Genomic DNA, 24,270 nt, shown 5'->3' on the forward strand with positions numbered 1-24,270 from the left:
GACATCATTCCTGCGCATGCACAGGAGTCACGGCTGTGGCACATTACTTTGAAGGAATGGCATTGGCATGCCATTCTTTCAGAACACATGTGCCAGTGATGTCACCGGCTGGTGCTCCCTAGAATATTTCCGAAGCGGGGCACGTTTTTGGATTTTCAGTCTTTTTCCCTTTGTATAGCCAAAAATAAAAAGAAACAGTTGTGATTATTTAAATATCACCAAAAGAAAGCTCCCTCTGTCTCATAAAATGATAACAATTTCATGTTTGGGTGCATGCTGTTGTTGCATGACTGAGTGTTTGTCATTCAAAATGTGACGGCAGTGATATCTGCAATATGGCCTCGGCAGGAAGGGGATAAAAGAGTCCGGTCTTGAATTGGTTAAGCTGCAAAGGCAGTCAATTGGGGTTGTACACATGCTGCACCCAGAATGCTTTGCAGCCACAGAAAAGGGTGTACCCTGTCCCTGCCCACCAAACACAACCTATACAAGAGGGTGCATGCAGTGGTGTGGGCTTTACAGGGTTAAAATAGACGGTGAGGAAATTACTAACAATGGGACGTATTTTATTTACACTGACACCAACGATGGGATTTATTATTTTCCCAGCAACTCCAACAAGTGAACATATTTTATCCCACTGACACCAAGGATGGGACTTTTGACTGATGCTAACAATGGAAATTATTTTATTTCCACTTGACACCAATGATGGGATTTATTTTATTCTCATTGACACCAATGATGTGACTTATTTTATCCAACAGACACCACAGTGGGATTTTTTTTCCCACTGATTCAAACAATGGCACTTATTTAAAAGATATTTGTAGGATTCACAGCACCGATCCCAGCTGAAGCTGTCCCCCACCGACTCTAGTCCAAGAACTGATCGATCAATGACCGCTGATCGCTCATTTCTTTTACAAATCAAACTGTTCCTTTATTAAGACATTGGCATTGAAAAGGGCACATACATAAAACAGTATGGAAAGGTGCAAAAAATGACAAAAAGAAAGGTACAAAGTACACAAAAACAAAAAGGCAAAAGTTACTCCGCCCTATACAAGGGCTAATGAAAGCACTCCACCAACAGCAAATTGTATGCCAAGCCAGTCAAGGTGGCACTATTAGTTCAGCTAGAATCGGCTGTCCAAGGCAGCCATACCCTGTCAAACTTTTTAGGGCAATTCTGAACAATATATGTCAACTTTTACAGCGGTAAAACAGTATTGATGGAATTTTCCCACGTGACCAGGGGGGCGTTCCACTTCAAAATAATCTCCCTTCTGGCATAGTACAATAGATAAGAGATTAAAATTTTTGTATATCTGGGTGTTTGCTTATCATCCGAGATACCCAACAATGCTAGAGTAGGGAAATAGGGAGAGTCAGCTGCAGGAAGTAGTTAATTACTTCAAACACCTCCATCATGAAACAAGCCACCCTTGGACAACTCCAAAACATATGAAAATAAAAGCCAGGGCCTGTGATGACGCAGCAGGGACACTCTGTAGATCTCTTAAGGAAATATCCTATGCAACCTCTGGGGGGTGTAGTACAGTCTGTGTAAGAAATTAGTCTGGATCAACCTGTCTCTGGAGGAAATCATAAGTCTCGTACTATCCTCAAAACAGTCCTCCCAATCCTCTCTGTCAAGGTCAATCAGATCCATTCTCCAAACCTCCCACAGTCTATCCATCCTAGGGGAATCTAGACTCAATAAGTCCAGGTAAAGGGATGAAAGAGGTTTGGACAACAATGCCTGAGCAAGGAGTTCCTCAATGGGATCCATTGCTAGGGTTAAGGTACCAGGGAATTGGGCCCGGGCAGCATGCCGCAGCTGAGGTTATCAGAAGTACATCCATCAAGGTAGTCAAAATTTCTGTTGCGATCGCTCGTTGGTAGGTCTTCCGTTTCATGTATGGGCCACTATAATAATTGCAGTATTTAACTACTAAAAGGAGACCCCCCTCCAACTGTCCCATTATCTCTTACCTGACAGTAGCAGCATAGTAGCTGCATAGATCCTGCAGAGAGGACAGTGAGTAAATGGAGCTGGGTACAGCATTAGGCATGTGTCCACTGAACACCAATGGCTTTTGTATCTCTCCGCACTAAGGACCATGCTTCTTTTTTTTTTTACCTAAGCTTCCCGTGCCATTATAATGGTAGAGGAAACTGGCACAAGTGGAGTGTGCCATATTACCATTTCAGATAGACTTGTTTCAGATCTATCTGCAGCACCCGCACCAACTTCTATTTCACATTAAAAAGAAAGTGATACAGCTTCCATCACCAATTAAGAAAGGGAATACAGCATGCACCACATTTGTTAGTTAGGAGCAGGATCTACCCCATGTTCACAGGTTAGAAGAGTGGTGTAGGGTTTATGCCTGTGCTACTCATTGTTAATTTCCCTATGTGTTTTGCTAGCAGCCTCCTTCCCTTTGCTCTGTTGATGCAACAGTGTGATACATTCAATTTTTTTTCTTTGTGGAGATCCAGGCCACAGTGACAAAAAGCCAGGTATCCAGATAATTCTCCCCTCTTCGAATTAGGGAATATGGAACCCTGTTATTATGAGATAATATAATAATATAATTATGAAATTGCAGGAGAGAGGAAAAGGCATATTTAAACTGTGGGGAAGTTGGGAGCTCATTAGCTAGAAGAGTTTAGTGCGGGGGGGGGGGGGCCATGTTGAATAGATCTGGGGAGTGTCTGGAGTTCAGCAAGGGGCATGTACTTGGAGCTCTGTGAAGGATAGGAAATCATTGAAAGGGGAAGAGTGTAGCAGGGGCAAATACTTGGAGATCTGTAAGGCAGGGTTCACACATATGCGAATTGGATGTGGGATTTCTCTGCATCCAATTTGCAGGACAGGAGAGTGTGACCGCCGGCTCCCAATGGCTGTGGTCCGCATTTAAAAAGGGTCCTGTGCGTCTTTTGTTCCGATGAGTGTAGCAGGGGGCAAGCACTTGGAGCTCTGTGAAGGATGGGAGCTCTCTGAAGGGGGTGGATTGTAGCAGGGGGGCAAATATTTGGAGCTCTTTGAAGGATGGGAGCTCATTGAAGGGGGTAGAGTGTAGCAGGAGCCAAGTACTTGGAGCTTTGTGAAGGATGGGAGCTCACTGAGGGGGGTGGAGTGCTGCAGGGGGCGAGTATTTGGAGCTCTGTGAAGGATGGGAGCTCACTGAAGGGGGTGGAGTGTAGCAGGGGGCAAGTATTTGGAGCTCTTTGAAGGATGTGAGCTTATTAAAGGGGGTAGAGTGTAGCAGGGGGCAAGTATTTGGAGCTCTTGGAAGGATGGGAGCTCACTGAAGGGGGTGGAGTGTAGCAGGGGGCAAGTACTTGGAGCTCTGTGAAGGATGGGAGCTCACTGAGGGGGGTGGAGTGTTGCAGGGGGCAAGTACTTGGAGCTCTTTGAAGGATGGGAGCTCACTGAGGGGGGTGGAGTGTTGCAGGGGGCAAGTACTTGGAGCTCTGTGAAGGATGGGAGCTCATTGAAGGGGGTGGAGTATAGCAGGGGGCAAGTATTTGGAGCTCTTTGAAGGATGGGAGCTCATTGAAGGGGGTAGAGTGTAGCAGGAGGCAAGTACTTGGAGCTCTGTGAAGGACAGGAGCTCACTGAAGGGGGTGGAGTGTTGCAGGGGGAAAGTACTTGGAGCTCTGTGAAGGATGGGAGCTCACTGAGGGGGGTGGAGTGTTGCAGGGGGCAAGTACTTGGAGCTCTGTGAAGGATGAGAGCTCACTGAGGGGGGTGGAGTGTTGCAGGGGGCAAGTACTTGGAGCTCTGTGAAGGATGAGAGCTCATTGAAGGTAGTGGGGTCTAGCTTATACACTGAAGCTTCAGGAAGAGTGTATAATTGCTGAGGACAAGAGAGCTGAGTACAGAGAACTGGACTGGGAATCAAACAAGGGGACACCCCCAACTAGTATGGTTTTTACAGGACTGTCCCAAACTCAGGGACCCACTCTGTTATTTTTATACCCCCTTAACAATGTCTCCAGAGCCGCATAATGAACAAATCTCCCTGACTCCCTGACCCTGTCCTCTTGCTGATATACAGTGCATACAATTTTTTTGTCCTAATTTGTTCATGTATGCAATATACAGTAAGTTGATATTTTTGCTGTTTTAGTGCATAATAACACATCTCTTGTTCTGTATGCTGGATGTAAATCTTTGTATCTGTATTATGTTTTCATCCTAGAACCTCATATCCTTTTGCTTAGGGAATTGCACAACTTCCTACGTCTTTTCAACATTTCTTTCCTCACATTTACACTGACCTTAGGCAGTTTTTAAGATCACCAATGCTTACACAACTAAATTTTTTAAACTACTGACACCACCAGGGCATTTTTTCATCCCACTGTATCTTACATTAAGGTCGAGCAATTTTTCCTGACCTCTGACACTGACACCGGCAATTTTTTTCCAGCTGTTAAGACAAGGTCATTTTTTTTCCAATCACTGGCAATGTGCATTGTTTTCATCCAACATATGTAGAAGGCAGGCAAACTTCTCTCAAAACTGACACCAGTGCATTTTTTTTTTTTTTTAGCCACTGACATAGGGAATTTGTTTGCAACCACAGATGCTAATAATGCTGGGGCATTATTTATTCTGACCAGTGATGTTGGGATTTTTTTTCTCATATTTACACTGACACAAGGCCATTTTTTCCTGACCGTTTACATTTTCTCCTACAGCTGACATTGATACTGAGGCATTTTGCAGTCACTAATGCTGTGGCACTTTTTCATCCTAGTAACACCAGGATGGAACGCAATGGAGGTTATTTATGAAAGGCAACTCCACTTTGCACTGCAAGTGGACTTGAAAGTGCAGTCGCTCTAAATCTAAGGGGTAGATCTGAAATGAGTGGAAGCTCTGCTGATTTTATCGTCCAATCATGTGCATGCTAAAATTCTATTTTTTATTTTCCTTGTTGCATGCCCCCCTCAGATCTACAGTGACTTTACTTCCAAGTGCACTTGCAGTGCAAAGTGAATTTCCCTTTAGTAAATAACCCCCAATATTACACAACAAAATATTACATACATAGGTGTTTTGAGTGCTACCTGGTTACATAAAAACAAATCTCCACTTGTGTACTTTTGATAAATACATTGACAGTAAACAATCAAACCAATTTTGCAATAAACAATAGAAAGAATGAACTATGTGAAATAAAGAATGAATAAATACAAAAATAAAAAAACATGTGTCATTTATAAATTAGTCCATATCCTCATATCTTCATACATGCAGAATGTGATGATGAATCCTGCAATATTTAATTTGCAGAGTGCTGTCTCCTTAAATAAAGTGTTGTCTCTTTAAATAAAGTGCAAATCATTTGATGAACCTTTAATAACGCCCTGTGGAAGGAGCGAAATGTGTCAGACCATAGGTGTTTGCGTCAGCCCATAGGTGTTTGCGTCATTTCCGGCCGGTGAGACGCATGCTGATGCAAACTTCCGGTTTGGCATTTTGCTTGCATTTCTTCATGCGCAAGTGAGTGTAACTGTCTTTAACTTTGTCAATCATTTTAATAAACAGAATTACACCATTTGTATCTCTTTTGCCATCCTCTTAATATCCACTAGGGGTGGGCCGAACAGCCCCTGTTCGGTTTGCACCAGAACTTTTGTGAAAGTTCGGAAACTGAATAACGAACCGAACGTGAAAACACAAAAGTGCCTATTTTGAAGGCTTATATGCAAGTAATTGGGTATACAATGGTTATGGGGGTCTGAGTACTGCCCTGGGGGACATGTATCAATGAAAACAAAGTTTGGAAAAAACTTCATTTTTAAATGAGCAGTGATTTATTGATGCTTACAGTGAAAGAATCAAAATGAAAAATGTCTTTCAATATAATGCCTAGGGGGTCACCTTAGTCTATGATCCACACATATAATCTAGTCTACTGCTCCACACGTATAGTGTGGAGCAGTAACGCAATGAAATATACAAGTTCAACTTGCAGTAACAGAACTATATGGCGCTAAACTTGCAGTAATGCACTGAACTGTACAGCATTAAACTTGCAGTAACGCAACTGAAATATACTGCGTTAAAAAGGAAGTACTGGCAAAAAAAAAAAAAAACACACCCTGTAAGGCAAAGGCATAATGAGCTAGTATGCATAGCATACTAGCTTATTATAAATAACTTACCTGAGAACGAAGCCCCCGAAGCGGTCCTCCGTCTTCCTTTTTGCCGCTGCCATGTATCCCGGAGTGACTTCCGGGTCTCGCTGCTCCGGCGCTGTGATTCGCCGGAGCCGCGATGACGTCACTCCCACGCATGCACACGGGAGCCGACACTTGCGGCATTTTGCCGCGATCTGCGGCCTGCCCAGTGCACCTGCGCGCCGCTGTCTACGGCGCATGCACCATAGACAGCGGTGGTTGTCTTCGGGTAAATATCTCCTAAACCGTATAGGTTTAGGAGATATTTCTTGGACCTACAGGTAAGCCTTAATCTAGGCTTACCTGTAGGTCAAAGTGGTTTGTAAGGGTTTACAACCACTTTAAGCGTGCACTAACACACAGAAATGCACTGCATTAAATGGCACGTAACGCACTGAAATATACGGCATTAAACTTGCAGTAACGCAATAAAATATACTGTGCTAAACGGTCACTACACTCTCACTGACTGAACTATCCCTACATTTACACTAATGTAAAGATGAATGGGTGCACTACACTCAAGCCCCATACACACTATCAGTTTTTCTGCTGAGTTTTCCCTTCAGGTTTACAAAAACCATGTAGGACTCGATCGCCGCAGGGATACCCGCGATCGTCTCACGGGGCAGCTGAACGGGGAGATGCTGTTGTAAACAGCATATCCTCGTTCTGCCTAGCAACAAGTGATGCTGATCTCTGCTCCATGTGATTGGAGCAGAGATCAGTGTTCACTAACACAAAGCCCAGCCCCCCCACAGTTAGTAACACGCCCCTAGGAACACTTAACCCCTACACTGCCACCCCCTGGTTAACTCCTTCACTGCCAGTGTCATTTACACAGGAATCAATGCATTTGTATAGCATTGATTGCTGTATAAATGACAATGGTCCCAAAAATGTGTCAAAATGTCCGATGTGTCCGCCACAATGTCAGAGTCACAATAAAAATCGCTGATCGCCGCCATTACTAGTAAAAAAAAAAATTATTAATAAAAATGCCATAAAACTATCCCCTATTTAGTAAACGCTATAACTTTTGCGCAAACCAATCAATAATCGCTTATTGCGATTTTTTTTTTACCAAAAATATGTAGAAGAATATGTATCGGCCTAAACTGAGGGAAACAAATGTTTTTTTTATATATTTTTGGGGGATATTTATTATAACAAAAAGTAAAAAAATATGCGTTTTTTCAAAATTGTCGCTCTATTTTTGTTTATAGCGCAAAAAATAAAAACCGCAGGGGTGATCAAATACCACCACTTGTTTGGGAGCCACATCACATGGCCGCGCAATTGTCAGTTAAAGCGACGCAGTACCGAATCGCAAAAAGTGGTCTGGTTTTAAGCCAGCAAAATAGTCCGGTCTGAAAGTGGTTAAATATCATGCCTGGGGGGTGTCCTTAGTATGCCTGTAAAGTGGCACTTTTTTCCTGAGTTTAGAACAGTACCACAGCAAAATGAAATTTATAAAGGAAAAAAAAGTAATTTAAAACTTATTGCGGCTGTAATGAATTTTCGGTTTCGGCAATATAGATTAAACTCATTGAAAAAAACAACATGGGTTCCCCCCAGTCCATTACCGGCCCTTTGGGTCTGGTATGAATATTGAGAGGAACCCCGAACCAAAATGTAAAAAAATCAAATTACATGGGGGTCCCCTCAAAATCCATACCAGGCACTTCAACAAGTGCTATGTGTCCAAGCATCCTTTCACAGGCCACAGACTCAATCAAAATTCCCATATAACAGTTCACTTATGGCAAACTGTCCCTCATAATGTGTGCCAAAGCTCTAAGACAGTGTGTCCCCTGCCTCAAGTAAAATTAATTGGCTCACATGTGCTTCCGGTCCACACATACCTCCCAACTTTTTGAAGTGGGAGTAGGGACACCTATTAGCAAAAGTATGTAGGCATAGGATACGCCCCTTAAGAGGAAAAAATTCTACAAAAAAAAAGATTGGTTAAAATGACAAGCACTTTTTTTTACCACTACTATTCCTTTATACTGGCTTTTGACATTTACAAATGCAGCAATTTAGAAATTGGATGAAAGGTTTAACACCGGGAAACACTTTTTGAAAGATAAGTAGTGCGTTTTATATACAATTATATAGATCAGACCAAAATGAGGGACAAATGAGGAGGAAAGAGCGACAGAGGGACTTTATTCCCTCAAAATCCCGCTTATTTATTCCCTCAAAATCATCAACAGTTGGGAACGATGTGTCTACATAGTGTTTCTGGACAATGGATTAGCAAATGTAAAAGAGAACAGAATATATGATTATTTTTAAGTGGGGGTTAGCTCAAGTGGGGATCACCTTCCCTGGGAAGAAGGCAGTACAAACAGCAGATTTTTTTTAAAGTTCTGTCAGTTATATTTAAAAAGGGGGTGCAGACAAAATAAAACAGAAAAACTGAAAATTGTATTAAATACTTACCGTAATTTTCCTTTCCTGACACCAAACCATGGCAGCATACTAGTGATAGAGCTCCGACTCTTGACCACTCCCTCAGGACCAGTGAATAGCATAAATGAAGGGACAGTTAGCCGCCACCCCATTCTTTGTAGCAAGCCACATACCGGAACGCTAATGGGTGGCCTCATATGTTGCCATGGTTTAGCGCCAGGAAAGGAAAATTACGGTAAGTATTTGATACAATTTTCTGTTTTCCTGACACCAACATGGCAGCATACTAGGGATAAATAACTAGCTAACAGGGTGGGTACTGCTTGACAAAACCATTTTTTTAAAAATGATAACAGAAGACTGGATAGTCCTCCTTCCGAAATCTACAGACGACAAAGCGCCTGGGTCGATTCTATAATGTCTTAAGAAAGTGTTTTGAGAAGACCAAGATGCAGCTCTACAGATGGTTCCCATGGACACATTCAGAAAGAGCTGCCCATGAAGTTGCCACCACCCTGGTGGAGTGTGCAGTCACCATTGCAGGAAGGTCGCCACCCTTCACTGGGTACGCTCTGCATATGAGTTTGACAATCCATCCTGCCAAGGTTCTTGCAGTGGCCTCCTTCCCCTGGTACCTCCCTGTTGGGATTATAAAGAGCTTCTATGAAGATCCAAAGGGTGTGGTAACAGATAAATATTTCCTTAACATCGAGGTGGGGCTGCGGGAACCAGGCCTCTTTCAGTTAGCAAGAGTGCAAATCTGTCCCAGATCTTGGCATAGACTTTATTAGTAGTGGATTTTCTGACCTTCAGTAAGGTGGCAATAACTCCAGAGGAGCATCCTAAACTCTCTAGCCTCCCCCTCTCAACAGCGAAGCCCGAATTTCCAGTTTGCGTATGTTCAGGTGCAGGAACCTGCCCTGTACCAGCAAGTGCAGGAATGCTGGTAGGGGGATTAGAGGCTGTTTGCTAAGGTGTATCACCAAGGGGAACCAAGGCCTCCATGGCCAGAACTGGAGGATGGCTATGACTGTCACTTGTTCTTTCAATAGCCTCAAGAGGAACCTCATAATTAGAGCTGTTGGAGGAAAGGGGTAAGTCAGGCTGCAATTTCAGGGTGTAACCAGCGCATCTGTTTCCTCCGCCTGGGGATGCAGAAATCTGAAAAAGAATCTCTAAAGCTTGCTGTTGTTGTGAGATGCAAAGAGGTCAATTTGAGGTAGACCCCTGTGGACCAATTGAGAGTATACTCTAGGATTCAAGGCCCATTGTGTATGATCCAGGAATTTTTGTGACAGATGATCCGCCTGTGTATTCAACCTCCCAGGGAGGTAGACTGCCCTCAGAGACTGTAGGTGAAATTCCTCCCAGGCCATTATGGGTTCTATTTCCATCATCAATGTGCTGCTGCAAGTTCCTTCCTGGTGTTGAATATAGGCCACTGCGGCCCTGTTGTCCATTTTCAGAGTAACTGGGCGATTCTTGATCCTGTGGCGCAGGGCTTGGAGAGCCAAAAGGGCTGCTTGAATCTCCAGCACATTGGAGACCATTCCCTTGGCGAGGAAGCTCCATCAACCCTGGACTGACTGACCTTTGCGGTACGCTCCCCAGCCTGCCTTGCTGACATTGGTCATAACAGTGCTCCTACTTAATAAACCTAAGGGCTTTGACTTCTTTAAGGATCCCACCTTCAGCCAGCACTATAGGCTCCTTCCCATAATGAAAGACACCGTTATCAGTTGTACCAAGCTCTGCTTCCTCCACTGCATTAGGTAGCCTAGCTGAAACTTCCGGAGATGCCAGTGGGTCCATGGAACCATTGGGATGGACCATGACATGGTGCCTAATAGACTGGGGCACTGAGAGGCTAATAGGTGAGTGGTAGTTGCTGCTACTAAAATTCTCTTCCCGATCATCTTTGCTTTCTCTGCTGGAACAGCACTCCCAGGTACACCAATTGTTGGGTTGGATTGAGATGCTCTTTTTGTAGTCGATGATCTACCCAAACTTCTGCAAAGTGTGGATGAGGATCTCTGTCAGCAACCGGTTGACCAGAAATATGTGAACTGCGATAGAGAAAAACAAACGCATGTAAAGTAATAATCTGATTTATTAAACGGATAAGTAATAAGCAAAAGTAAACACACCTCTAATATAGAAAACAATAAAATAAACCAGCAACCAACCACAGTGACACACAACAAGTAACTACCCAAAGCAAACGTATATACAGGTGTAAGATACAATCATAATCGTAAACAAGCCAGGGTCATAGCAGGAGATCTAGCAGATGGGGCTGGGAGCTAGACAGACAGGGAGAGGGTAACAGGAGACAGGAAGAGAAGGCATAAGGGATCAGGCTGCAGGGCAGGGGTCCAGGAAAGGATACAGAGTTCAGGATCACAGGAAACAGGATTCCGGATACAAGGTAGCAAACACAGGTCAAGGCACAAGAAAACAATACCAAGGCAATGAGTGCAATCATCTGCCGAGTACAAATACACCTCCTGCAATCAGTCTCAGGTGATGCCTGATTGCAGGAGATGATGTCGACTCCAGACTGCCGGGAGACACCCACTGGTGGACACTGGAACTGTGGCCCATATATCTGGGAGTGATAGTGCCACCAGCAGGTGAAACCTTTCCTGACAGTACCTCCCCCTTGAAGGAATGACCTCCGGACGCTCCAACTAGCCATAACTGCAAAAAGTCCATGGCATCAAGCCAATCTTTGGTTAAAGGATCAGAGGTGGGCTGGGATGCAGGCATTGGATTATCAGGCTGGGTGACAGGCAGAGGCACATTCAGCTGGGCAGTGGTACATCAAGCTGGGCAGTGGCACATCAAGCTGGGCAGTGGGCAAAGGCACATCAAGCTGGGCAGCGGGTAGAGGCACATCAATCTGGGCAACAGGCACAGAATCAGCAGGTTGGGCATCAGGAACTGGTTAATCAGGCTGTGTATGGGGAACTGGATCATCAAATGTGCATTGGGCATTTGAGCATCAGACTGGACAGCAGGCCGGAGAGAGGGTACTGCAACATCAGGCCGGACAGCGAGCACTGGTATATCAGGCCAGGCAGCGGGCATTGGAACATCAAGCCGGACAGCGGGTACTGGAACATCAGGCCAGACAGTGAGAACTGGATCATCAAGCTGGGCATCGGATTATCAGACTGGACAGGAGGCACTGGAACATCAGGCTGGGCAGCAGGCACTGGAACATCAGGCCAGACAACGGGCACTGGAACATGAGGCCAAACAGCGGGCACTGGAACATGAGGCCAAACAGCAGGCACTGGAACATCAGGCTGGGTATCAGGCTGTTAGGACTTGGGCTTGAACCTGGGACCTCTGGTGTGTCTGGCAGTGACTCTGCTTGCTGAGCCACCTGGAATGCTGTACAGCTCCTTGGACAATTCCTTGAGTGATCTTGTCTTGAATCTTGTTTGCCTTCAACCTTGAACCCTTTGCTCCTCCCATGAACTTCCTGATTTAAGCCATGTCTCTGCACTTCCACCAATATCTGGCTTCTATCTCTCCTGCTGCCGACCGTATCCTCGCTACCTTTCGTTACCGACATTTGGCTTGTTCCTGGACTACGCTTCTGCTGAATCCCAACCTGCAACTATTGGTTACCAACTTTTGGCTTGTTTCTCAACTACGCTTCTGCTTGATCCCTACCTGCTATATCTGCTACCAGAACCCGGCTTGCTCACCTCCTGGTGGGGCTATCCTGAGGACCGCGACCTGGCACTAACACGCAGCCAAGCCCATCTCCACCTTCGGGAGCTCTGGTGAATACCGGTTAGTGCTTAGACCCCGCACCTCAGGTGAACCCGTGTCATCAGCCAGGGTGACCTGTGTGAATATCTGCTCTGCTGCTATAGCTACTGGCCTCTGAGCCTGACTCCAGACCGTGACACAGGCACTAGATCATCAAGCTAGGCATCAGGCATTGGATCATCAGACTAAACAGCGGACACTGGAGCAAAAGGCTGGACAGCGGGCACTGGAGCAGCAGGCTGGAAAGCAGCAGTGGCAAGCTGGGCATCAGGAACCGATTTAGCAAACACCATATCAGCAGCCTGGGTAACAGTCACGGCTGAACAGGCTGGGTAATGGGCACCAGCCCAGCAGGTTGGGTAATGGGCATAAGCTCAGCAGGCTGGGTAAAATGCACTGACTCAGCAGGCTGGGTAATGGGGACCAGCTCAACAGGCTGGGTGATGGGCACTGGCTCAACAGGCTGGGTAATAAGCACCAGCCCAGTAGGCTGGATAATGGGCACAGGCTCAGTGGGCTGGGTAACAGTCACCAGCTCAGCAGTCTAACAACAGGTACCGGCTCAGCAAGCTGGGTCCTGAGCACCGGCACATCAGGCTGGGAAATGGGCACTGGCTCGGTAGGCTGGGAAATGGGCACTGGCACATCAGGCTGGACCATGGGCACTGGAACATTAGCTGGACCAATGCCTGATTGCAGGAGATGATGTCAGCTCCAGATTTCCAGGAGATACCTGCTCATGGACACCGGAATTGCGGCCCATAGATCTGGGAGTGATAGTGCCACTAGCAGGTGAAACCTTCCCTGACAATCTTCCTGTGTGACAGTAATTCTTCTTGATCCCTGGCCAGCAGTAGGACATAATCCAAGTAGTGGTGGATTCAAAATCCCTGTACCCTGAGTGGGGCTAGCATGGAAATGAGGACTTTTGTGAAGGTCCTCGGAGACGAGTACAGACCAAAGGGAAGGCTGGTAAACTGTATATGCGTCTGGCTGACTGCAAACCTCCTGTGTTCTGTAGATCTAGAGAGATCATCAAATTGCCCAGCTGTATGGTTTGAATGATCACGTGAATGGACTCCATTTTTAATTTTTCTAACTAAATAAAATGATTCAGTCCCTTCAAGTCAATGACTGGGTGCCATCCACCGCCTTTCTTGCATACCATGAATAGGGTGGATTAAAACCCTGAGTACTTCTCCAAGGAAGGGACCGGTGTAATTGCTTGCTGTATTTGGAGAGACTAAACGTAGTGAACTAGGACAGACAATTTCTGCTGTGTCTCTGGAATCTTGGTGGGTAAAAAGCAATCTGGAGGGGGTGTGCTGAGGAACCTCCAGAAATGGCTTTGGGTGACCGTGGATCTAACCCAAGAGTCTGTACAGTTTCTTGCCCAGATGTCTGCAAAGTGCACCAGCCTGGGAGCATCTGGGACTGCGCACCGTCAAAAAGACTTATTAGGCTCCTGTGGGGCACTTGACATCTTCTGCTTGTGAGCTCTAAGGAAAGTTGCTTGTGTCCCCTTCCAGACGCTGCCTGGAGTCCTGGACTGCCGAGAAAATCTTTAGTCTCTGGTTCTGGAGGAATGAAACCTACTGGAAAAAGGCTTTGACCTCCATTGTTTTTTGTCTTGTAGAAGCAAACCAGACTTGCCCCCCGACACTCTTGAGATAGCTGACTCCATCTTGGAACCAAACAGGAACTTGCCATCAAAAGGAATCTCACACCAAGACTGTTTCAAGGAAGGATCCGCTGACCGTGGTTTTAACCATAGGGCACTCTTTGCTGTGACTGTGTGCAACTTGACTGTGTCTATTGCTGCTTCACCTATAAAATCAGCTGACACCTTCATCCAGAGCCTGAATGATATCTGCCCTTGGCACCCCCTCCTTCACTGCTGACTCAATGCTTTGAGTCCAGACTTTCAGGGCACTAGCCACTGATGTGAGGGCCACAGCTGGACGCAGGCTGCCCCGCTTGCCTGAAAGGCTTTCTTAAGATCTAAGTCTATTTTCCTATCCATTATGTCCTTGAAAGAATCTGAATTCTCCATAGGGAGAGTCATGTTCTTTGCCAGGTGGATGACTGCCGCATAGATCGTAGGTGGGGAATCAAGTGATGTCCCCTCTGTTTCCTGTAGAGGATATAACTTCTGCATACGGTTGAGGGAAAACCTTTTTTTGGTTTTCCTCCACTCCTGCTTTATCATGTCCTTGATCTCGCCCATGAATGGAAAATAGGCTTGTCATTTCTGGAGAAAAGGGACGTAGGATTTAGCCTTCTTTGGCACTTCTTCCTCTTCCCATGTGATCGCCTGTTTTACTGCCTGAATGAAAGGCTCTACTAGAGAAAAACTGAATCAAGTTGCTCTGGATCCCCCTCAGATAAGGAGGAATTATCTTTTTCTGTAGGCTGACCAGACTGTGAGGACGCCCCACTGGGCAGGGACATACTGCTTGCTGAAGTCCCCGGCTGATCTTCCAATGGGACCTCTTGAGCAGGTGGCTAGGCTGATGGGACCAGTGAAGTGAATTCAGATACAGATTCTCACACTACTTTCTTTAGTAATGATGAGACTTGCACAGTGTCCTGGTCCCTGTCCACTGCAAATTCTTCAAGACAGTCTTTGCACACCAATTTGTTGGATAGGGGGACTGCGCCACAAGCCCAGCATGATTTTTTACTGGGATGTCTGCATTGCTCCGGAGAAGAGGAGCTGTGATGTCTCCTTTTGGATCTCTTTCTTGACCAGGACTGACATCTGGAGTTATGCTCCCTTGAGGAGCGCCTGTCCTCTCTTGTCCTTGAACTCCAAAAGCGTGAGCGTGCGGGGCTGAAACAAATCAAAGCACACCGTATCAGAGGGCACATTTTTAAGGGCTCCTAAAAACTTACCAAATGGTGGTTCCCCTACCTTAAGCATTGAAGGTCTTGCATAAGTGGTGACTGACTCATGGTAATAGAGCTAAAGGGATGGTCAGCGGAAAATAGAAAGCTGAAAGAGTGAAAAAATGATTGAGATCACCAGTAATCTTTCTTCTAATGTGATAACACCACCCCCACCCCATTCTTTCTTTTTTTCTTCTTTTTAATTAGAACATAAAAAAGAATACATTTACCCCCTCAGTGTCTTCTTTTTTTTTTTAACCCCTTTTTTTAACCACTTTAGCCCTGGAAGGATTTACCCCCTTCCTGACCAGAGCATTTTTTGTGATTCTGTACTTCATCGCTTTAGCTGACAATTGCGCAGTCGTGCGATGTTGTACCCAAACAAAATTGATGTCCTTTTTCCCACAAATAGAGCTTTCTTTTAGTGGTATTTGATCACCTCTGCGGTTTTTATTTTTTGTGCTATAAACAAAAAAAGAGTGACAATTTTGAAACAAAAGCTATATTTTTTACTTTTTTGCTATAATAAATATTATATTCTTCTACATATTTTTGGTCAAAAAAACGCAATAAGTGTATATTGATTGCTTTGCACAAAAGTTATAGCGCCTACAAAATAGGGGATAGATTTATGGCATTTCTAATATAATTTTTTTTTACTAGTAATGGCAGCGATCTTCGATTTTTATCAGGACTGCAACATTATGGTGGACACATTGGACACTTTTGACACTATTTTGGGACCATTGTCATTTATACAGCAATCAGAGCTACAAATAGCCACTGATTACTGTATAAAGGACACTGACAGGGAAGGCGTTAAACACTAGGACGCGATCAAGGGGTTAAGTGTGTCCTAGGGAGTGATTCTAACTGTGGGAGGGATGGGCTCACTACAACATGACAGAGATCACTGCTACACCCATTTGTGCGGCGGTCGGCAAGTGGTTAAACAAAAAACGTTCCTACCGGCAGAGGGTGCCACGAAAACTTGCCAAGTCTCTGTCTAAGATAACTGCAAAGCCAGGAGCCACAGTCAGAAGTTTGTATACTGCCGGCCCTACTCCAGCCCACTGACAGTTTTAAATGTTCCCCGGGATGGGAGAACCCACCCCCCAGGCACCTCCTTTTGTTATGGGCAAAATTGAACACTTTGCCCTGTTCCAAAATGCCCAATGACATCTTTGGGAGCTGCCTAGGCTGGTAAATACAGCATTCGTTGGGCGCCCCATGCCTATAGTGAGACCGGAACTTCTGCTGCACTGAACAATTTGTTCCCCTCCGGCATGCAACTTACCCTGACCCCAGAGGACACAGGAGAGGAGAAAGGGGAAAAAAAACAAAGAGAGGATTGACAAAACAGGTAAAGACATAGCTTGCAGGGCCAGGGAAGCCCATACTAAAAGGAAATAGCAAGCTGGCCCCCCCAAAGACCCAGAACTTAGTCAGGCTAGATGGCAGATTTCGTTCCTAAAGAGGAAACACTGCAGATGACCATCAAGACCCACAGATAAGGGTTTCCCAGGCTTTTCAGCGCATTTAGCAGCCCAAGCTCTGGGACTTCGCACTGGAAGAGGCTTGAACTCAGATGACTATTGCTCAGTGGCAGAGGTGGGGGACATAAAACTGCTTAGTTCATCACTGGTGCGTGGAAAAAAAGAAGAATAGGGTGGCTGCTAACTATGCCTTTATTTATGCTATTCAATGGTCCTGAGGGAGTGGTCATGAGCCAGAGCTCTATCACTAGTATGCTGCCATGTTGGTGTCAGGAAATACATTTTTGCCACCTACGCACTAATCTCAGGTGGGTTCCTGAGTTCCAGGCCAGAGAACCCTCTTGCTATGGCCCTTCTTTATTTATCCCACCTGCTTCTGGTCACAAGTGGGAAGCAAAATCCAGCTCAGGTTCAACATAGTCAAGGTAGCCTGGAACATATGGACCAGATTTCATCCTAAATCCCAACATATGAATGTACAATATGTTTGCATGGTACTGACCTTTGCCTGGCTCAGACTCTGCTCCTGGTTACTGACTCTGTACTCCTGCTGACAGGGCTGGATTTAGAGCATCATGTGCTTGGTGCTGAGGATTTTGGTGGACCTTTTACTGGGCACCCTTCTGTGTTTCTAAGTGCCTGTGTTGGCATGCGCCCAAACTCTAAAGGGTGCATGCCAACTAGGGAAGCTTGGCATTTGACTTTCCAGGTTGCCGTAAGGGCCGTGCATTGGCGTGCACTCTGAGCTTAAAGAGTGCAGCTGAGAGGGCCTAACATTATGGAAGCCCCAGAATTCTGCACAAGCCCTGCACTGGCGTGCCCCAGGCTTCCGTTAGGACTGCTCATGCGGCACCCATTATCAATCACACCACCCGGTCCAGGCATGCGGAATCCCCCTTCAGGGGAGAACTCTGTTGGCCCATTGCTTTTCATGAGCAGTGTGTTCTTTTTGGGTGGCTGGGCCTATATTAAGGTAGGGGCCTGGAGCTGCAGCTCCAATAGCCACTACATTAATCCTGCCTGCTGCCTCTGCCCGTCTGGATACCCTGCATCCTGCATTTGCCTGCTGCCAGCTTGCTTGCTTCAGCTCTGCATCTGCTACCAAGATATTCTTATACGTCACTTACAAGCACGCATGCCACTCTGTGCTCTGTTATACCCTGCCATCATCTCGAGGGGAAGCAGGGCAAGAACTCTAAGGCCGCGTACACACGCGGGGACTGTTCGCTCAACTTTGTCCGCTGAACAGTGTTTCGGCGGACAGTCCGCTCGTGTGTGGGCTTTCAGCGGACAGTTTCAGCGGACAGTCTGACGAACAAAGTTTTTCGGAAATTCCGAAAAACTGTCCGCTGAAACTTGGTTTGAGCGGACAGTCCGTCCGTGTGTAGCCTTGTTCATCAAACTAAGTCTCGCGCATGCTCAGAAAGAATTTACACGCCGAAGGTTGCATTGCAGTGTATAGGACGTCGTTTTCTAGTCCCGTCGTACGTGCCGTTCACGTCATCGCGCACGGTTTCAGTGGACTGTTCGTTCGTCGTGTGTGGGCAAGTCCGTCCATGCTAATTTTGAGCGGACTGTCCTCTGAAACTGTTTGACGGACAAAGTTGAGCGAACAGTCCCCGCGTGTGTACGCGGCCTTAGGGCAGCCCTTGGTCTCAACATGGTACATGACAGAAGATTTTGCTAGCTGTGGGACATCATTTCTCACACCCAGACCTCACTATGAAACCTCAGTTTTCTAAATCACTATCCAACAGTTTTAGGACTACTTTCACCTCTATGACTCTTCCTCCCTCCCCATCCACAGCCTTCTCCCTGCCTTATCTCAATAACTATCCAAGTTTAATTACCATTGCTGTATATGTTTTGTGTATTAGTACTGCTTGGACCTTGAAGAAGGTGGTACACCCCCCGAAAGCTTGTCCTAAAAATTTGGATGTTAGTGCCAATAAAAATAAAGTATCAGGGAGAGTACTTAATTATTTTTGTTGCAAGTGCACTAATACGGCTGTAATCACCTCAAGCATGATGGACGTTGCTATGAGCAACAAGACATTTTTTTCCTGTAGCTCCCTTTAATACATCAGTTTATCTGAGGCAACAGGTGCTAAGACGCTGCAGTCCCAGGTATAACAATGAGCACAATTGTCTGCTTTCCTAATATTTGTGTGGTTATTTACCACAATCCTAGAACATACTGCTAGTGCTAGGTTCATTGTCTTCCACCTAACTAGAAATACTGGACCTGTATTTAGACACACAACTACCTGTTTCTAGATCTGTATTGCCAATACAAAATGTTTCCGCTTTCTTTAGCTAAGTACACACACAATCCTCTACAATTAATTATGCCTCATGCTTACTGTAAGGTAGATAGAAAAACACTCTCCGGATAAGATTTTGTTTGCTAAAGCACTATGTATTTTAAACAACAAAATACTTATTTTGCTGCATCCAAGTACTGCTTATCTCCTGTAGCTTATTTACAGCAACTTCCAGTCTACATGCTGCCTGATGGTGATAACAATGAACCATGTCTGCATGCTATGTGTTGAAACAGCAACCTGTAGTCTCCATCGGAAGCTCATATGGCAGGGTGACAATGCAGGAGGGTAAAGGGGAGCCTGGGACATAGAGTTGTAACCCTATAAAAGAATGTGGGCAAAGGATGACCTTTATGGAAGGATTGCTACATACACTATATTGTTAAAAGTATTGGGACACCTGCCTTTATGCGCACATGAACGTTAATGGCATCCCAGTCTAAAGGCCCGTACACACGATCTGACTTTTTGAAAACAAACATGCAAATTAGCTGTTTTAAGGCAACATCCAACCGTGTGTACGCTCCATCAGACAAACTTTTTTGGTTTTGATCGGACTTTTGTTGACTGTGCGAACGGACAAACTTTTCGACAACATAAGTCCAATGGAGCAAAGTCCGATCATGTGTACAGGAAACCATCGGACATTACAAACATGCATGCTCAAAATCAATGCAAAAGATCAGACAATAATACAGAGGTTGACCAAAGGTGGCGGTAAAGAGCAGAAAAACCACGTGATTTGTTGAAAGTTGGCTGAAAAAGTCTGATCTTTTGTATACTTAAAGAGGAGGCCCAGTTTAAAAAAAAAAAAAAAAAGTCAGCAGCTGCAAACACTGCAGCTGCTGACTTAATAAAATCACTTACCTGTCCAGGGCGCCCGCGATGTCGGCCGCCCGAGGCCGAGCCGTCCCTCGGCTCTCGGGTCCCGGCGCCGCCATTCCCTGTAAGGGAAACAGGCAGCGGAGCCTTACGGCTTCACTGCCCGTTTCCTACTGCGCATGTGTGAGTCCCGGAACTACTGCGCATGCGCGAGTCCCGCAGCGCTTTCTGAATGGGACGCGCTGTGTTCTGGAACACACAGTTCCCAGAACACAGCGCGACCCATTACCCAGAAGACGCTGCGACGAAGACAGAAGATCTCCGCGGAGGAGGAAGAGGAAGATTAGGATAAAGTGCCTAGCAACAGGCATTTCTGGTAAGTAAAAAAAAATTTTTTTTCTCATTTTATTTTTTTTAGATTTTTTTGTCATTTTTAACATTTTTTGGTTTTCAGGGTGGCCCTCCACTTTAACAAGTTCAGGGCCAACACCCTTTGTACAAAAGTCCATGGGGACGTTTGTACAAAGTCTGATCGTATTTATGAGGCTTTAGTCTGTAGGGTTCAATATTGAGTTGGCCCACCCTTTGCAGCTAGAACAGCTTCAACTCCTCTAGGAAGGCTGTCCACAGGGTTTAGGAGTGTGTTTATGGGAATGTTTGACCTTTTTTCCAGAAGCGAATTTGTGAGGTCAGGCACTGATGTTGGATGAGAAGGCCTGGCTCACTGTCTCCACTCTAATTCATCCCAAAGGTGTTCTAACGGGTTGAGGTCAGAACTCTGTGCAGATCAGTTAAGTTTCCCTACTTCAGACTTGCCGATCCATGCCTATTGACCTTGCTTTCTGCATTGGTATGCAGTCATGTTGGAACAGAAAAGGGCCATCTCCAAACTGTTCCCACAAAGTTGGGAGCATGAAATTGTTCAATATGTCTTGGTATGCTGACGCTTTAAGAGTTCCCTTCAATGGAACTAAGGAGCCAAGCCCAACCCCTGAAAGAAAATACCCCACACCATAATCCCCCCTCGTCAAATGATTTGGACCAGTGCACAAAGCAAGGTCCATAAAGACATGGTTGAGCAAGTTTGGGATGGAGGAACATGACTGTCCGGGATGCATCGATACCAGTTTTCTTTTTGCATTTCAGTGACTTTTCACAGCCTGTTCACATATGTGCAGCTGGCCTCAGTGAAATTTGAAAAAGAGTTCTGTGCAATATCAGTCCTGTTCAGATGAGATTTCTAATCTCATACACTTCAATTTGAATCGCACCTGAACCACTGAACAAAATTGCACTGGCTTTGAAATCGCCTGCATATATGTGAGCTGAGTCTGAAGGTATTGGTTTCAGTATCGGAGCATTTGCACAAGTACAAGTATTGGAGAAAAAACATAGTATCGAAGCAACACTACTCATTATAATGAAAGATGCAAATTTAAAAATACAGAATATTGCTTTTTAAATGATATTAACCATAGCAAAAGCAAGCAGGTCTGTTGAACGCGCTGAATATAGAAGGGTGTGTCACTGCAGAGGCACAGAGAGCACATTGGTACTTGAGGCATGCTTTGGTGCAGCAAACGCAGAGGCGGGTGCTGGTGCAGTGGTGAGTAAAGTGGGGGCTTGTGGAAAAGGTGGTTAAAGGGTAGGGGGATGGGCATCAGGTGAAGTGGTGAGAATGGGAGTGGCAGGAGAATGGGTCTGCTGTGGTGATGGTGAGAGCAAGTGGAGTTGAAGCAAAGGGATAGTGGCGGGAAGGTTTTAGGCATAGTGGTGAAAAGGAGGAGTGTATTCACATTAATGATGGAGTGTGGGGTGCTTATACAGTGGTAATGAGGAGGTGGGTGCAGGAATGGTGGTTAGGTGCACTCCCCTCTGCCAACAGAAGCCAGGGGTAGGGAAGGTGATGTGACCTCCATGGACGGTCATGTCTCATTACAACACAGGCTCACCTGCTGCATGGCCCACTCCAGATGTGCTTCCTGATGGGTATGGCTGTTGTGGATGGGGCAGGTTTACATTTAAATGTCAATGTTACTGCGCATGCACAGTAGCAACACAATACAATGTTATTATCCATTTGCCATCACTGTGTGTGCACCAGGTATCATGCTATGGGGCAAGCTCTCAGTGTCAGGATTCAGGAAAGCCAAATATGCCTCTGCTGCCTGTATTTACAAAATATTTTCTCTGGTGGAAGCAAATGGCAATATTGACAAGGCCCTCTGGTCACAACACTTGACATCCATCCCGCCAGTTGCATTGACTCCCTGTCACCTAACCCCCCCCCCCCCCACCTTACCCATGCCACCTCACCTTCTCCCATTCAGTCCTTCTAAAAATGCTAGATGCCTGCTGTCTCTGGATTCCATATTATCAGAATCACGGGCCCAGGACAAACAGAAAATCAGTGTGGTCCGAACCTGTGATTTGCATATTTCTTCTAGGTTAGTGACTCAAAAAGTTTTGTAGTCAGTGGAACAGAATGACCAGACAACTTGCATCTTGTGAAGGAAAGGCCAGTTATGGTAGCCTTGATGGTTCTGTCAACATGACCTTTTCCTTGCTTCAATGTTGTACGTACAATTCTATTCAATGTAGAAATATAGATTTTAGGGCACTGAAATTTATGCATGTTTTTTATGTTTGTCATATTTGTAGGAGCCTAAATCATAAAAGATGTCCCCCCGCCCCCACATAAAATATTTACACAGCACATCATGATCACAAACACACAAACATGATCAGAGGGACCCCCCCCCCCAAACACACCTAATTACACTGATGACATTATGCACATACAGTATGTTATGAGCATCATGTGCATTTGCAATAGATAAGACATTATTCTAAAACTTAATCAGTGCAAACAAATAAACAATATAATGTAAATATCAAATATTGCAAGCTAAAGGTATATTCCACACTACCTCCTATCAAATTGATATAGAATCGTATGCTAAATACAAACTGCCCCGACAAGCTGATCTGAAGATAGCCGTGGGTGATGTCACAACCATAGCTCCTCCTCTAGTGGTGGGAGCATACACTCTGGTGCATCTGAATATTCTACATGTCACATGGAAAGCTCTGTGTTTGATAGACTTTTCTGTTATTCACTGTATTGACTTTTATGCCACGTACACATGATCAGAATTTCGGCCAGCAAAAGACCAATGAGAGCTTTTCATCGGAAAATGCGACCGTGTATATGCTCCATCGGAATTCAGCTGGCCGAATTCCCGCCAGCAAAAATTTGATAGCATGTTCTCAATTTTCCCAATGGAAAAACTTTCTAAACCGAAATTCCGATCGTGTGTATGCAATTCCAACGCGCAAAAACAGGCATGCTCAGATTCAACTACGAGGTGGAAGCTACTGGGTATTGAACTTCATTTTTCTAGTCCCATCATACATGTTGTATGTCACTGCGTTCTTGGCGGTTGGAATTTGGTGTGACCGTGTGTAGGCAAGACAGTTTGAGCGGCATTCCATAGGAATTCTGATGGGAAAACCATCAGAGCTTTTTCAGACGAGAATTTCCGATCGTGTGTACATGGCATTAGAGTTTTTATATGGACATTTTCGCACTTATTATTGCGCTGTGCTTTTTTGTATATCAATGGATATGACATGCAGATATGTTTTAATATCATGTGTGTGTGACAAGGTTGTCATTCTGTGTAACTAGGATTCACACCATGGCCTGTGAAGGATGGGAGAATAAAAGTGTTAGATGGAGGGGGAAAAGGACTGCCCCATTTGGGTGTTATAGGCAGAGCCAAAGGTTTTAATTTACTATAGGCATTTAGTCTGTTCACTTTAAAAGAAAAGTTGCACTTTAACCATTTGATGACCAGCGTCTTACCGTTACATCACTAGACTTCAAGTTGTTACGCTGGGATGATGCCTGGACAACCCTCCCCTCCCTCCCTCTGCTTTCTGCGGCTTCATCGGGCTGTCCTGCCCCACTGGGACACATGGTTGGCCAGCCGTTGTTTTTACCAGCTGATCATAGACACAGGCAAATTGAACCGGTACCGATGCCCTTGCATCACTTTTGGTTTACCCAGTTGTAAACGGCACCATTTTTTTTTCCATTCAAACAGGTAATATTTATTGAACATTAGTGCAAGAGTACAGTCATAAAGGTACATATCAAACATTAAAGAGGTGTTGCATCATAGCCATAACAGTAAAGGAAATACAGTTCTCCAAACCAGTAGTCACCATACATCACAGACAAAGAACAAAGGATCCCAATAGTGACATGTTATTCATCGTAACAGAACATCAAATTCCCTCATCACACGTGGCAACCTCCTGCA

The sequence above is a fragment of the Lithobates pipiens genome, unplaced genomic scaffold (genome assembly GCF_037356315.1).
Source record: "Lithobates pipiens isolate NorthernLeopardFrog02 unplaced genomic scaffold, aLitPip1_a1.2 Scaffold_18, whole genome shotgun sequence".
Lineage (NCBI taxonomy): Eukaryota > Metazoa > Chordata > Amphibia > Anura > Ranidae > Lithobates > Lithobates pipiens.